This window comes from Triticum urartu, chromosome 1A (assembly GCF_056163025.1).
Source record: "Triticum urartu cultivar PI428250 chromosome 1A, HENAU_Tu73, whole genome shotgun sequence".
In the NCBI taxonomy this organism is placed as follows: domain Eukaryota; kingdom Viridiplantae; phylum Streptophyta; class Magnoliopsida; order Poales; family Poaceae; genus Triticum; species Triticum urartu.
This window is the reverse complement of record NC_141873.1, coordinates 104672147-104687801: the sequence shown is the minus strand read 5'-3', so window position 1 is coordinate 104687801 and position 15655 is coordinate 104672147.

The window sequence follows — 15655 nt, the reverse complement described above, 5'->3', positions numbered from 1 at the left end:
TGTCCAACATTGGGATCAGCCATGCAAAGGGCCACCGCATGAATTGGTACGATGGAACCACGGTGAGATTGAATAAGATAGCACGAACCTTGCACATGGCGGTCAAAGGCAGACCATGCTGTCTGCGGTCGATTTGTTGCCGTACAAGTAGGAAGATTTTGTGCTCCTTTCTAACCGCATATTTGCGGTGACAAACCAGGGGACTTATTTTGTATGGGACACATTCTACGATATACTCCCTCTCTCCTAGTTTATTTGTTTTGAATCTTTTTGTTTTATAAGTTTCAAATTCAAATTTAGAGCTCCCCATCACATGTTGAGATTACAACGTCCATTAAATCGTTGCGTGCATGTATAGTAAAGAAACAAATCTCGAGTTTGGCACGAGTTTGTGCTGCGGGAGCACCACAAGCCCTGGCGCAGGAGTTACATTTCCCTCTCAGGGCCGTCGGGACTAAGCTTCAGCGCCTTACTACACCTACCTTTGAGTCAATAACATGTGTACCCGATAGGTGACTAGTCCACATGTAATGCTCCCGTAGGCAGAGGGGCAGTGGGGCCAAGAGGGGTGAGCCGCAGGTTGGTGGACGTGTGGTTTCATGGGTTCGAGTAGCGTCGTGGGAATCATGGGTGGCTGTGGTAGAAACTTGATGCTCGCTGCATTTTAGGTGGCCCACATGTCATGCACACAAAGGCAGAGGGGCGGTGCGGCCGAGAGGGGTGAGGCGCACGTCGGGGGGTGTGGTGCCGTGGGTTGGAGAGGCGTCGTGGGAATCGCAAGATGAAACGTGATGGTCGTCGTAGTTGAACTTCCATGAACAAGTTGTCATGTCTACTGACACATGCACTGCATACCGTTCACTTGAAGGAGTAGCAGAGAAAGCTATATATGCGAATAAATAGTTCCTTATAGTCAAGCGGACCCATGCTACTACTCTGTTCCAAACACATGCACACCATCGAAATACTCCATGTATATCAATATACACCGAGAGGGAATAATTTATTTTACAAGAGAGGAAATAGTTCATCCATCCATAATGCCCTCCTACTGGTGCAGCCTTTTCTTCTTCTTCTTCTTCTTCTTCTTCTTCTCATTCTCTGTGGGAGACGGCTTTGCAACAAGCTCTTTGGACCTTGCAGCTATCTCAAAACTCAGATGGGCATCAAGGGAAGCATATTTTATCCGCTCGTACGTCAAGGGATAATTCTCCCATCTAGACAACCTTAATGCCACCGTCTCGTCACCCTTCTGAAGATTTGTACCGAGCACAAAATTTTCTACATCGAATAGGGATGGTGTCTGTTTATCACAATCTTCTATAGGAATTTTGATTCTGGTTTGTAGGTCAGCGATGCTTTTCAAATCAAGGTTGTACGGCTTCAGCTTCTGTTTGTCCCCTTCGATGGCTGCCCCACAGAAGTATACGTCCTCCCAAGACAAGAAATCATGAAGCTCACCTGGTATGGAGGGCGAGTGTATGATGTGGTACACCAAAACATCATTTTCGTGGCACGGCTGAAGGACGGTGGCGCGCTGGATCTTCCAAGGGGCACGCTCCGTGTACTCTGCGTCGAGATCGATGACCCTCGTCTCTACCTTTTTGAGGGAGTTGGATACATTGTTGATCCACTGCCGAACAACCCTTGGGTGGACGGTGATGGTGGCAACTGTGTGCATCGAGCCTTCGATGAGGACATGTTGGACGCAAAAAACCTACATCTCGATCTCTTCCGCCATTTGGAACCGCTGGAACGGAGGGCTATGGTTTGGAGAATTAGGATTAGATGGCTAGTCTAACTGAAGTAGTAGATGATTATTTAAAGAGGTTAAAACAATGTGAACGCAGTGGGGTTTGGATGGAAATGAAGACGAAGGGGAGGTGAAGAAGCCGAGGAGAATCGGTTCCCGATGGAGATGTAAATGGGAGAAGTGGCGTCCAGGCAGTAGATTAGACGGCTAGGTAGACTAAACAAAAAGCCTATGCGGGTAGACTGATGAGTCGTACCTATTCGTGTACGTGCCCATGAGTGGGAGACACAACATTCTCTGGTTAAGGAATACTCCCTCCACTTAGGTGAGTATAAGTCACCTTATGAAAATCAGGTTTTCCCAAAACCTATAGGCATGGAGCATTAACTTCCTGCTCGATCCCCTCCTAGCCTCGTTAGCCAGCGTTCTCTTCCTCTGCTGCCGTGTTCTACCTTTCCATTTTTCCTCTTCTCAAGTGTGGAATGATCTGCATGTCGTCCTTGATGCACCAGAACGACCACTGCATGCATCGCGGCAGGGCGTTGATTGGGCATGCACGAGAATTTGGTTAGTCCTGCCTTCTGTCGCTGCTATTGTCGCTCAACAGTGGCATGGCAGCGCTTGATGACCAGTTTGCCGGCAAAGTGCTGATGGTAACCATCAACGGCGACCGGCCTCCCGTCTTGCCGGACGACCTTGTCAAAGCTCTTGGCATTGCGCACGGCATCCAAATAAGTGACTTGCTCGTCGAAGTCTGTCCGCCACCAGCTGATTTGTTCGTCAGGTTCCGGACAACTCTCGACTGCAGTTGTGTGTTCGAATCTTCCCGGCATTTTTTCTGCGATGGAGCGCTAGTGAGCTTTGATCGGTGGCACCCAGGATGGGGCTCGGTGCCCTCTGAGCTTGAGTTTTTAACAAAGCTTACCTTCCACGGCATGCCTCGACGTGCTTGGAACAGCGAGTCCATGAACGAGCTTATCAACGACCTTGGAGGTGAGCTCGTAAGTATGTTTGTTCCTCCAGACAGCTGGGCTTTGACGGTTATGGCATGGATGAAGAAGCCGTCCACCATAGCGAAGGTGATTGGTGTTGAGATACCGGTGCAGGAACCGGGGTTGTACTATTCGTCGCCACCAAGGCCGCTGCGGACCACGTTAGGGATGTACCTGTATCGAGTGTTCGTGCATGTCGAAGAAGTGGTCAAACCATCAATCGATGTCCTGCCGCCGCCGCTGGTGCCACGGTCCATCGACGACGTCCATTACAGGAGTCAACGTCAGACTTTCCCCGTGTTTCTCGGAACGATGGATGGCACATAGCCTACTCCATCACGCGGCGGAGGCCACTGCTTCTTTGGGAGAAGAGGCAGGGTTGGCTGCCTGGATGTGCTCTAATTTGAGGTAACAACTGAATCTTGTCAGATACTAGTTAAATCCAAGCTATGGGTGTGAAGCATTGATATGCCAGTACATTTGATTGTGACATGTTCTAATTTTGTACCTGAACTTTTTTTAGAAAGGGTTGTATGTCAACTTAATGTGCTAGCAGCACTTATTGTGTTGTCTGTCTGTTTTCTTTGCACAACATTCAAGATATTTCCCCGTCATTGATAAAGATGATGAACTGTTATGTACGACTTCATTTGTTTCAACATAGCCCTTCCCATCCTGATTGTGTCGCCTGCGTGAAATTTTTGTATGCAAGTTCAGTGTGCTATGATGTTCTATATGATTGTGTCAACTATAGAAGTTTTTACTGAGCATCAGCAATGCATATGGCTTAAAGATGTATTTACGAGCATCGACCGATGGGTCTCTCTCTCTATCTCTCTCTCTCTCACACACACACACATGCACACGCACAAGTGGGACCCGTTGAATTATTTATTTGCTCGTGACAGCTTTTAATTAGGTTCCACTATAATCTAACTTTTTTCTTAAGTTATTAATTGAGCTCAGTGACTTCAAAAAGTTGTACATAAGCCTTGTTTGGGCCTTTCCGGCGTCGCTGAATGTGGGCTGAGTAACCATGTTAGGTTGTACTGTACTACACAGGCCTTTTTTCAACATCGGCAATGCAACTGGGCCGACAGTTGTACACAATATCCTGGTCAACTTGTTATTCTCTGCCCCACTGGGTTGCAAACTTTCCTAGGAGGTATGCATTAGGCTTAACAAGAAAATGGACTTGAAGAAATAATAAATGGGATGTAAGTATAATAACTGGACAGTTACTATGTACCAAACACGTAATTAGTTTGAAAAATATATTATTTTTGGAATTTGAAAATTTTAATTTCATTACTTGTTGCGCGCGCAATATTTTGTTGGATTTTAACGTAATACAACTTTATTTTGAAATTATATTTGACCTGACTAGAAATTTCGGATAAAAATATTTCGGATCCCATCAAAATGTGGGAATTTTTTTTGAATTCTGTTTTGAGCGGTTGTTTGAAATTATTAATCGTTGTCCTAGCTAGAAGTTGGGTTGTACTTTTAACAAACTGTAAATGGCCTGTAGTAAATTCCATTAGAATTAAAAAATGGGTTGTACATTCTTACAAATCGCAAATGGGCTATATGTTCTCAGCCAAATCCGAGCTGTGGGCCTACTAAGTTGACGCGTACCAAGGGCTTTGTCAACTTAGTCAATATAAACGATTCTAGCTGCAGTGATCGTATGATGTCCATCCAACGGCTGTAGTTCTTCTTCAACCTCTGGTCTTCTTGCTCCAGCCGCCCAAAGCAGCGTCGGTCGTGTCGCAAGCTCCTGCCTCCCATGGCCGGCTGTGATGCCGCAGAGGCCTCACCGCCCCGTACTACTCCCACCGCTGGCCAGGCCATCCCTCTATTCACCCACACCCCCTGTTATTCTGCGTCGACGACAGCCTCACACCGCAGCAGAACCAGTGAACCCTCGTACTCCTCTCCGCGCGGGCTTCCACTGCTGCGTCTTCCCCGGCTCCGCATCGTCCCCTTCCTTGGCCTCGCCGTCGTCCAGACCACCGCCCTAGTGCTCACGGCGCGGCGTGGTAAACATGGTCAACGACCGACTTCCATCGGAAGAGTACTGTACGTGGAGAGGCTGACAGTTGGGTCCAGGCAGCCGCAAGGAAGTGCCTCCTTATTACGCGCAAAATAATTATTCCTCCACCTGACAGCAGGGACCCACCGGACGGGCCACCTTATTTCGCGAAAAACGTTTCCCCCCTGACTGCTGGGACCCACCGGAAGGGCCAGCGTATTTCACGAAAAAACGTTCCCCCCACTATCAGCTCGGACCCACCGAAAGTGCCTCCTTATTACACAAAAAAATGAATACTCCCCCTGCTAGCTGGGATCCATCTTGGCGGGAGGCTGACTTGTGGGCCTACTAAGTTGACTGGGACGAGGGCCTTTGTCAACTTTAGTCAATATGAATGATTCTAGCTCCAGTGACCGTACGATGTCCATCCAACGACCGTAGTGCTTCTTCAACCTTTGTTCTTCTTGCTCCAGCCGCCCAAAGCAGCGCCAGTCGTGCCGCATGCTTCTGCCTCCCGTGGCCGGCTGTGCTGCCGCGGAGGCCTCACCGCCCCATACTATTCCCACCGCTGGCCAGGCCCTGCGGCGATGGTAGCCTCACACTGCAGCCGAACCAGTGAACCCTCGTACTCCTCTCCATGCAGGCTTCCACTGCCGTGTCTTCCCCGGCTCCCCGTCGTCCCCTTCCTAGGCCTCGCTGTCGTCCACCGCCCTGGTGCTCTCGGCGCGGGTGGTCAACGTGGTCAAGGAACGACTTCCATCGGACATGGACTATACGTGGAGAGGCTGACAGCTGGGTCCACGGCCGCATCAAGGAAGTGCCTCCTTATTACACGGAAAATAATGATTCCTCCACCTGACAGCTGGGACCCACCGGACGGGCCACTGTATTTCGCAAAAAAACGTTTCCCCCTGACTTCTGGGACCCACCAGCTACATCTTCGCACGCAAGGTAGTGCGTCCGGGCAAAAAAAAACGATTCGCCCCCTGACAGCTGGGACCCACCAGCTACATCTTCGCAGGCACGGAAGTGCCTAATAGTCGGGACCCACCTGGTTGAAGCGTACATAGCATTGTCATTCTGGTCGCGAACGTGTACGTACATATATACTGGTGGATGTAGAGGGGCGCACGTGTCATAGTAGAGGCACGTATGTGTCGTAGTAGAGGCACGCACGTAGCATGTACACGTATGTACAATGGCCATGGTGCAAGAAAGAAAATACGGCCATGTATGTGTACATACGGGCGGGGTCTCGAACGCCTACTCGCGCATACGTACGGCCAGGGCTTGTGTACATGGCTGGGTTAGAACGGAGAAACATCATCGTCGTCATGTTCATGGGGAGGCAACGGAATGCGTCGTGTTCATGGGGAGGCAACGGAATGCATCGTGTTCATGGGGAGGCAACAGAGTGCGTCGTGTTCATCGGGAGGCAACGAAACGCGTGGGAGCCAACCGGCTGGGTCGGAACGGAATGCGTGGTCGTGTTCATCGGGAGGGCTTGGACGAAACAGGCGATGGAAACGAGGCCAGGCATACCGCAAAACAGAGGAAACGGCCTTGTGTTCGACCGGTCACGTTCGAAACGGGATCTTGTTCATCGGGAGGGGTCTGGCGTACCGCAAAACGAAGGAAACAGACCTCCTATGGTCGAAACGGGGGTCCTGTTGATCGGGAGGGGTGTGGCGTACCGCAAAACGGAGGAAACGGACTTGTGTTGGAGCACTACGGTCGAAACGGGGCTCCTGTTCATCGGGAGGGGTGTGGCGTACCGCAAAACGGGACTCCACGGGATACTGTTCATCTCCACCGTCGACCTCCTCCAGCCTCCACGGGCTACCGTCGACCTCCTCCAGCTTCCACGGGCTCCTGTTCATCCAGCCTCCACCGCGCGCTACTCCACCCGCTACTGTTCAACCACCCCTCCACGGGCACCCCTTCACCGTCTACTGTTCATCCAGCCCTCCACACCACGGGGTCTTGTTCAACCACCCCTCCACGGGCACCCCTCCACCGTCTACTGTTCATCTATCCCTCCACCACACCACGGGGTCCTGTTCATCCAGAGGCAATGCCACCGCTCACTGTTCATCCAAACCCCCCGCAACGCTCACTATTCATCCCAGAGGCAGCATCGACCAGCTTCAGTTAGCAGCAGTAGCGAAGGAATCGCTTGATCAGGTTCAGTTAACAGCCATCGATCGATCGCTCGGGTTCAGTAACGCGTAGCCTGCAGTGCAATCGCTCGGGTTCAGTTAGAGCCCAGCGCCTCGCTCGGGTTCAGTTAGAGCTAACGCCTCGCACACACGCGCGTACGTGTATGAGAGAAACGTGCATCACTCGGCCCCCGACCTCCCACCATAACCGGGAACTCCCCGAAATTTTCCTCCCCTCGGTTCTACCACGGTTTTTTCCGTCATGGACGGCCCAAAGAATGTCATGCAGCTGCGTCTCCGGCCCGCCCAGGACGAGAAGCCCATTGTCTGTCATGATTTTTTGTCATATAAGTAGGAGCCCACCACATCTATGATGATACCGGGTCTTGTCACAATTATCATCATAGAAGTGTCATATGTATGACAGAAAAAAATTTCATTCGGCCCAAAATGTCACGGATGTGTCTTTTTTTGTAGTCAGTGGCGCCGCACATTGGGTCGCAAGCAGACGGGCCTGGGTACCCCCAGTCCCATGGGCCTGATAGTTGCAACTAGTTTCTAGTGTTTATAGGATATGTGTTAGAGGCCATGCGTAGCAATGAGCCTAGGGGTGGGCTATGATGCGGTAGAGACACCAAGGCACAGTGTACCAAGATGACACATGATGTCTACTACACAACCTTCTTCTTGTAGACGTTGTTGGGCCTCCAAGTGCAGAGGTTTGTAGGACAGTAGCAAATTTCCCTCAAGTGGATTACCTAAGGTTTATCAATCCGTGGGAGGCGTAGGATGAAGATGGTCTCTCTCAAACAACCCTGCAACCAAATAGCAAAGAGATGGTGAATTGTATAGGTGCACTAGTTCGGCGAAGAGATGGTGATACAAGTGCAATATGGATGGTATAGGTTTTTGTAATCTGAAAATATAAAAAACAGCAAGGTAACTAATGATAAAAGTGAGTGAAAACGGTATTGCAATGCATTGAAACAAGGCCTAGGGTCCATACTTTCACTAGTGCAAGTTATCTCAATAAAAATAACGTAATTGGATCATATAACTATCCCTCAACATGAAACAAAGAGTCACTCCAAAGTCACTAATAGCGGAGAACAAACAAAGAGATTATTGTCGGGTACGAAACCACCTCAAAGTTATCCTTTCTGATCGATCTATTCAAGAGTCCGTAGTAAAATAACACGAAGCTATTCTTTCCGTTCGATATATCCTAGAGTTCGTACTAAAATAACACCTTAAGACATAAATCAACCAAAACCCTAATGTCAGCTAGATACTCCAATGTCACCTCAAGTATCCGTGGGTATGATTATACGATATGCATCACACAATTTCAGATTCATCTATTCAACCAACACAAAGAACTTCAAAGAGTGCCCCAAAGTTTCTACCGGAGAGTCAAGACGAAAATGTGTGCCAACCCCTATGCATAAGTTCACAAGGTCACAGAACTCGCAAGTTTATCACCAAAACATACATCAAGTGGATCATGTGAATATCCCATTGTCACCACAGATAAGCACATGCAAGACATACATCAAGTGTTCTCAAATCCTTAAAGACTCAATCCGATAAGATAACTTCAAAGGGAAAACTCAATCCATTACAAGAGAGTAGAGGGGGAGAAACATCATAAGATCCAACTATAATAGCAAAGCTCGCGATACATCAAGATTGTGCGAATCAATAACACGAGAGAGAGAGAGAGATAAAACACATAGTTACTGGTACGTACCCTCAGCCCCGAGGGTGAACTACTCCCTCCTCGTCATGGAGAGCGCCGGGATGATGAAGATGGCCATCGGAGAGGGATTTCCCCCCTCCGGCAGGGTGCCGGAACGGGTCTAGATTGGTTTTCGGTGGCTATAGAGGCATGCGGCAGCGGAACTCCCGATCTAGGTTGTTTTCTAGAGGTTTCTGTATTTATAGGAATTTTTGGCGTCGGGAACAAGTCAGGGGGTCCCCGAGTCGTCCACGAGATAGGGCGATGCGCCTGGGGGGTAGGGCGCGCCCCCACCCTTGTGGACGGCTCGGGACTCTTCTAGCCCAACTCTTTTACTCTGGGGGCTTCTTTTGTTCCATAAAAAATCATCAAAAATTGTCACGTCAATTGGACTCCGTTTGATATACCTTTTCTGTAAAACTCAAAAACAAGGAAAAAACAAAAATGGGCACTGGGCTCTAGGTTAATAGGTTAGACCCAAAAATCATATAAAATAACATATACATGCACATAAAACATCCAAGATTGATAATATAATAGCATGGAACAATCAAAAATTATAGATACGTTGGAGACGTATCAAGCATCCCCAAGCTTAATTCCTGCTCGTCCTCGAGTAGGTAAATGATAAAAACAGAATTTTTGATGTGGAATGCTACCTAACATAATTTTCAATGTAATTTTCCTTATTGTGGCATGAATGTTCAGATCCGAAAGATCCAAGACAAAATTTTAATATTGACATAAAAACAATAATACTTCAAGCATACTAACCAAGCAATTATGTCTTCTCAAAATAACATAGCCAAAGAAATCTCATCCCTACAAAATCATATAGTTTGGCCATGCTTCATTTTCGTCACACAAAATGCTCCCATCATGCACAATCCCGATGACAAGCCAAGCAATTGTCTCATACTTTAGTATTATGAAACTTTTTCAACTTTCACGCAATACATGAGCGCGAGCCATGGAGATAGCACTAAGGGTGCAATAGAATATGATGATGGAGGTCGTGTGGAGAAGACAAAAAAGGAGAAAGTCACATATCGACGCGGCTAATCAACGGGCTATGGAGATGCCCATCAATTGATGTCAATGCGAGGAGTAGGGATTGCCATGCAACAGATGCACTAGAGCTATAAATGTATGGAAGCTCAACAAAAGAAACTAAGTGGGTGTGCATCCAACTTGCTTGCTCACGAAGACCTAGGGCATTTGAGGAAGCCCATTGTTGGAATATACAATACCAAGTTCTATAATGAAAAATTACCACTAGTATATGGAAGTGACAATATAAGAGACTCTCTATCATGATTATCATGGTGCTACTTTGAAGCACAAGTGTGGAAAAAGGATAGTAGCATTGTCCCTTTTTTATTTGGCCTTTCTTTTTTTGGGACAATGCTCTATTAATGATGACCATCACACTTTAATTATTTACAACTCAAAAATTACAACCCGATACTAGAACACAGTATGACTCTATATGAATGCCTCCCGCGGTGTACCGGGATGGGCAATGAATCAAGAGTAACATGTACGGAATTATGCATGGTGGCTTTGCCACAAATACGATGTCAACTACATGATCATGCAAGGCAATATGACAATGATGAAGCGTGTCATAATAAACGTAATGGTGGAAAGTTGCAGGGCAATATATCTCGGAATGGCTATGGAAATGCCATAATAGGTAGGTATGGTGGATGTTTTGAGGAAGATATAAGGAGGCTTATGTGTGATAGAGCATATCATATCACAGGGTTTGGAAGCACCAGCAAAGTTTGCACCGACTCTTGAGGTGAGAAAGGGCAATGCACGGTACCGAAGAGGCTAGCAATGATGGAAGGGTGAGAGTGCGTATAATCCATGGACTCAACATTAGTCATAAAGAACTCACGTACCTATTGCAAAAATGTACAAGTCATCAAAACCAAGCACTACACGCATGCTCCTAGGGGGATATATTGGTAGGAAAAGACCATCGCTCGTCCCCGACCGCCACTCATAAGAAAGGCAATCAAAGAACACCTCATGCTTCAAATTTGTCACACAACGGTTACCATACGTGTGTGCTACAGGACTTGCAAACCTCAACACAAGTATTTCTCAATTTCACAATTACTCAACTAGCACGACTCCAATGTCACCTTAAGTATCCATGGGTATGATTATACAATATGCATCACACAATCTCAGATTCATCTATTCAACCAACACAAAGAACTTCAAAGAGTGCCCCAAAGTTTCTACCGGAGAGTCAAGATGAAAATGTGTGCCAACCCCTATGCATAAGTTCACAAGGTCACGGAACTCACAAGTTTATCACCAAAACATACATCAAGTGGATCACGTGAATATCCCATTGTCACCACAGATAAGCACATGCAAGACACACATCAAGTGTTCTCAAATCCTTAAAGACTCAATTCGATAAGATATATAACTTCAAAGGGAAAACTCAATCCATTACAAGAGAGTAGAGGGGGAGAAACATCATAAGATCCAACTGTAATAGCAAAGCTCACGATACATCAAGATCGTGCAAACCAAGAACACGAGAGAGAGAGAGAGAGAGAGAGAGATAAAACACTCCTCTCATCATTTGGGGCCATGAATGAAACTTCGGCCATAATTCCTTCGCGGATACAACCTCAAATAGGTGATAAATTGGACTAGAGTCTTGTGTGGTTAGTCAAGTCGTGGCCAACACCCTTACTAGGCTTCCGCTTGAAGGTTACTGAGATACATGACATACACATGCACTACAAAAAAATACACTTCTGTGATGATACGTGTTTGTCACAGTAGGTCACGTTTTCTGTCATGCATGTACATCCATGACAATTTTATGACAGAATCAAGATAGTCATACCCGTGCTGTCGTAGAAGTGTTCCATGACATCACCAAAATTATCATCACGGAAGTGTCCACTTCCATGATGATAAATCGCGGGTCATAGAAGTGCTTTCGTCAAGGGTGACCGACACATGGCATCCACCATAATGGAACGCCGTTGAGCTATCGGGTCCAGTTTTGGATCCGATAACCCGTTAACAGCCCCGACCAATGGGGATTTTCCACGTGTAAAATCATCATTAGCTGGAGGAAACACGTGTCGGCTCACCGTTGGGCAGATGTCATCCACTCATTGGACCTAAAGCGCCTATGATACGTCGACACGTGGCACGGCCCAACATAGGCCCATTCCTCTGAAAAGGCCGGCCCGTTTGACTTGGTCAAAAGGTGGCGGGCTGGCCCATGGCAAGCCTATGAACGGCATGCTCGCATATAGCCCATTTACAGCCCGCTAACCCAGGCCCGTTTATGGCCTATCCGAATTAGGCCCAGTATCGTCATCTGGGCCGTCCAATATAATTCCAGCCCGTTTTTAACTTCCGGCCCATGTATGGCCCATGACGTCTTTCGGCCCATATGAGGCCCTTAGTAACTCTCGGCCCATTAATGGCCCGTGGTAAAACTGGCCAATAATGAACAATGTATCACTTTATACCCATTAACGGCATGTGGTGAAACTGGCCCGTAATAAACAGTGTATCACTTTATACCCATTAACAGCCCATTATTCCGTTAGACCGTTTCCAGCCCATGTTATCTTCGACCTTCTCAGGGCCCATTTATTCTTGGGCTAATTTCCAGCATTCGTTTACTTACGGCCCGTTACTGTCATTTTCTGCTTGTGGGCCAAATTCAGCCCATGGTTACAATCGGCCCATTTGTAGCCCGTTAATACGTTGTTCCATTTTCGTAGCGTCATCAAATACGACCGCTTAACGACGGCTCATTATGGTCGGCCCCTGAATGGACGAGTTCAACTCTAGCCCATTTACGGCCATAATGTGGTCTGTTATTGGCCCATGTTTGGCCAACCGATCATACGGCCCGGAGAACGCCCATTGATGATACAGCCCGTAGAAGGCCCATTGTGTCTACAGCCCGTATAAGGCCCATTATTTCTACGCCCCATAGAAGGCCCATTGTTTCTACGGCCCATAGGAGGCCCATGTTAACTACAGTAAATATGTAGCCCATGGTTATTGTGGCCTAGTTTTAAAAAATAGGTTATTGCGGCCACTAGCAAACCGCGGAAAAAGAACTGCACTGACTACAAGAAAACAAATAAACAAGAGAATAAGGAAATAAATTAGCAAGCAACTTATGCTCGGCTATTACGCATATTATATCCACTTGGCATCAAAGTTCGCCACCAGTGCAAATATAGGGAACAAAGCAGCATACAAACGCCGCAGCAAAACAAGTCCAAAACTGAAACAACTTCAGAAGAACTCAAGAAACAATATCCTGGGTACCCATAATGCTGGCAAGATGCTTAGCAAGCTTATTAACTTTCTCTTGTTTGGCGCTTAAATCCTCCAGCACTTGTTGTTGCACCAGAAAGTATGCATCTGAATTCTGCTGGGACTTCCTCAGTCCTTCGTCTTCCTGTCGCATAACATCTGATCGATGTCTTTCAACTTGAAGTTGAGACTCAAGAAGCCGGACTGATTCAGGCAGCGAGTTCGAAGAGCTGGTACCAGTAGTAGTAGCCAGTAACTCGAACACTACATCAAGACAGGACTTTGGGGTTGTCTCATTGTCTTCAATATAGTTTTTATCAGCTTTCTTGGAGACCAACAGGGATGTCTCACTATCTTGAACCTTATCGGCATTACTTCCTTTACCATTGCATAACGGGGTACTCTTCTCCAATATTTTATCCACGTTCTAAAAGAGAAACAAACCAACACATCACATGTTTACAATGTAGTATATGAAACTCATTTTGGCAAACCAGTTCAGTAGTAAGGTGGAAGGATAACATCATGAAACAAACATATATCTATGTAGTATGGTCACTGTACGGTCTATATCATTCTAGTTTATGTTGCCAAATCAAGATAGATACAGTTCAAATCATATCTATTTAAGACAAAGCAGCATAGATAGAATATGAGTGTGGGAAACTACACAGCAATAACAACACTTGTAATGTGCATGGCATGAGAACATAACTATTTATTCAATTGAAACTGAAATCAACATAGAGCAAGTTAAACAGCAAACATGTTAAAGAAACTGGTTTAAAACATACCTGTTGCGCCATTGGAGTTTCAGTTACATCCTTCAAATTTGAAATTAGTTGGTATGAGTAAATACAGTGATGCAAGAGCAAAGTAGTATGAACCATAGCTACGGAACCTGACCTGAGAACAATTCATCTTCTGCTTTAAGCGTTGACTTGGGGTTCGGAGTGGTGGTCCTTGTGCTTTGGGCACTGCAGTTGCCTTACTAACTGTTCGTGTTTGGGTGCTCTGTGGTGGACATAGTGCTATGTCAACGGGAACTGGGTTACTATCTGTTGTGGCTGGGGTTAGAAGGGGTATAGCTGGTTCTCTGTCCCACTGGGTAGGGCTACAATCTGTGTGAGTCTGGGTTGTAACAAACCCAAAATTGGGTTATCAATTTTTGTGCTGTTATTCCTTCCTGGCACTCATTTTTCAAAAATTTCTCCTGAGTTTGCTGGATGACTCTAACAATTCTTGTCATTTTCAACCATTCCAAAAACCTTGCTCATGTATGTGTCCTTCCAATTGTTCCCAGAGATCCTCCTTTCTTTTCTGATCCTTGGATGTGCAAAAATATTGCTAAGTCCCATGCAATATTTTTGAATTGCGATTTATTCCTTTTCTTGCCTTTCTGAGGAATAAAATCCAAAGGCATAACTAGCCATCTCCTAAAATCACGAGAATTGGTGGAGTTGATGCTTATGCCTAATCCAAGCTCTGGCAAATATATTGGTCATAATTAAATAAGGAAAATTGCCTTTTCTTATTTAATGCAAATATTGCATTCATGCCACTTTCTAAAGGAACTACCATTTTTATAGCAGATAAAATTCCCACATAAATTGTGGATCTTGTCCTTGCTATATAATCACTAGTTCCATCCTTATCTCATGTTCCATAGATAAAAAATGGAGCACATGATCCAATGCAAGTTTCTGCCTTCTCTGAAATTGCAAAGGAAGTGCTTTATTCCTAATTACAATTGAGCTGTACTTTGGCAGGGTGATTAACATTGTTAAATAACCCATGGATGCCAAATATGAGCTCAATACATTCATCCTAGCTCCCTGTGCATTTTTCAAAGTTTCTTACCAGAACACAACTTTGTGAAGGAGGTACCTTCATAGAGTTTCCAAATGGGATGAAAATTTTACATCCTCTCAAGTATCTCAAATCATTAGCCTCCACCTAAATTCAGTTCGTTTAATTGAACTATGTGAGCACAGGAGCAATTCTTGGTTTCTGTCAAAACTTTCAGTTTGTGAAGCAAGTATATTTTATCTTGCACCATTTTGGCTGAAACTTTTTCCAAACCTTCTCCTATCCATATGATCCATCTCCACAAAGTTTTGGCTCATTTTAATTAGCCATTTGCGTTGAAGAATTTTCTCAAGTTTCAGGACAAAGGAGATGTTTGTGAAACAAGTACCATGTTGGCAAGTCCATTTGGTATGAAAGTTTTACAGCATCTTACTATGTCCATATCCCTAAGCCTTGCCAAAACTGAACTCAAGTTGATCCTCCAGGGGAGTGCATCATCCAAATCTTGATTCTGGACTAAATATGCAGTTGTGAAGCAACTATGGTGTATCTTGGTACAAATCATCTCAAAATTAATAGGATTATAGTCCTTCCTAAGCTAAACCCCCCAGACAAACTCTCTGGCTCCAATCACTTCCCTGTTGATCAGCAGTACACGACTAAGTTTACTGCAGTAAACTTCAGAGGTTGCTTACCATTTAACCAAAGCCTTTTTAACCGAGCTACCACCGCAGTTGCAACCTCCCCTGGATAAACTACGCGCTAGACAACATGTTCAAGCCCCTCTCCCCCGCTACATGCCAGTGCATGTGGTGACTACGCAACTGGCATGCACATTTATGCGCT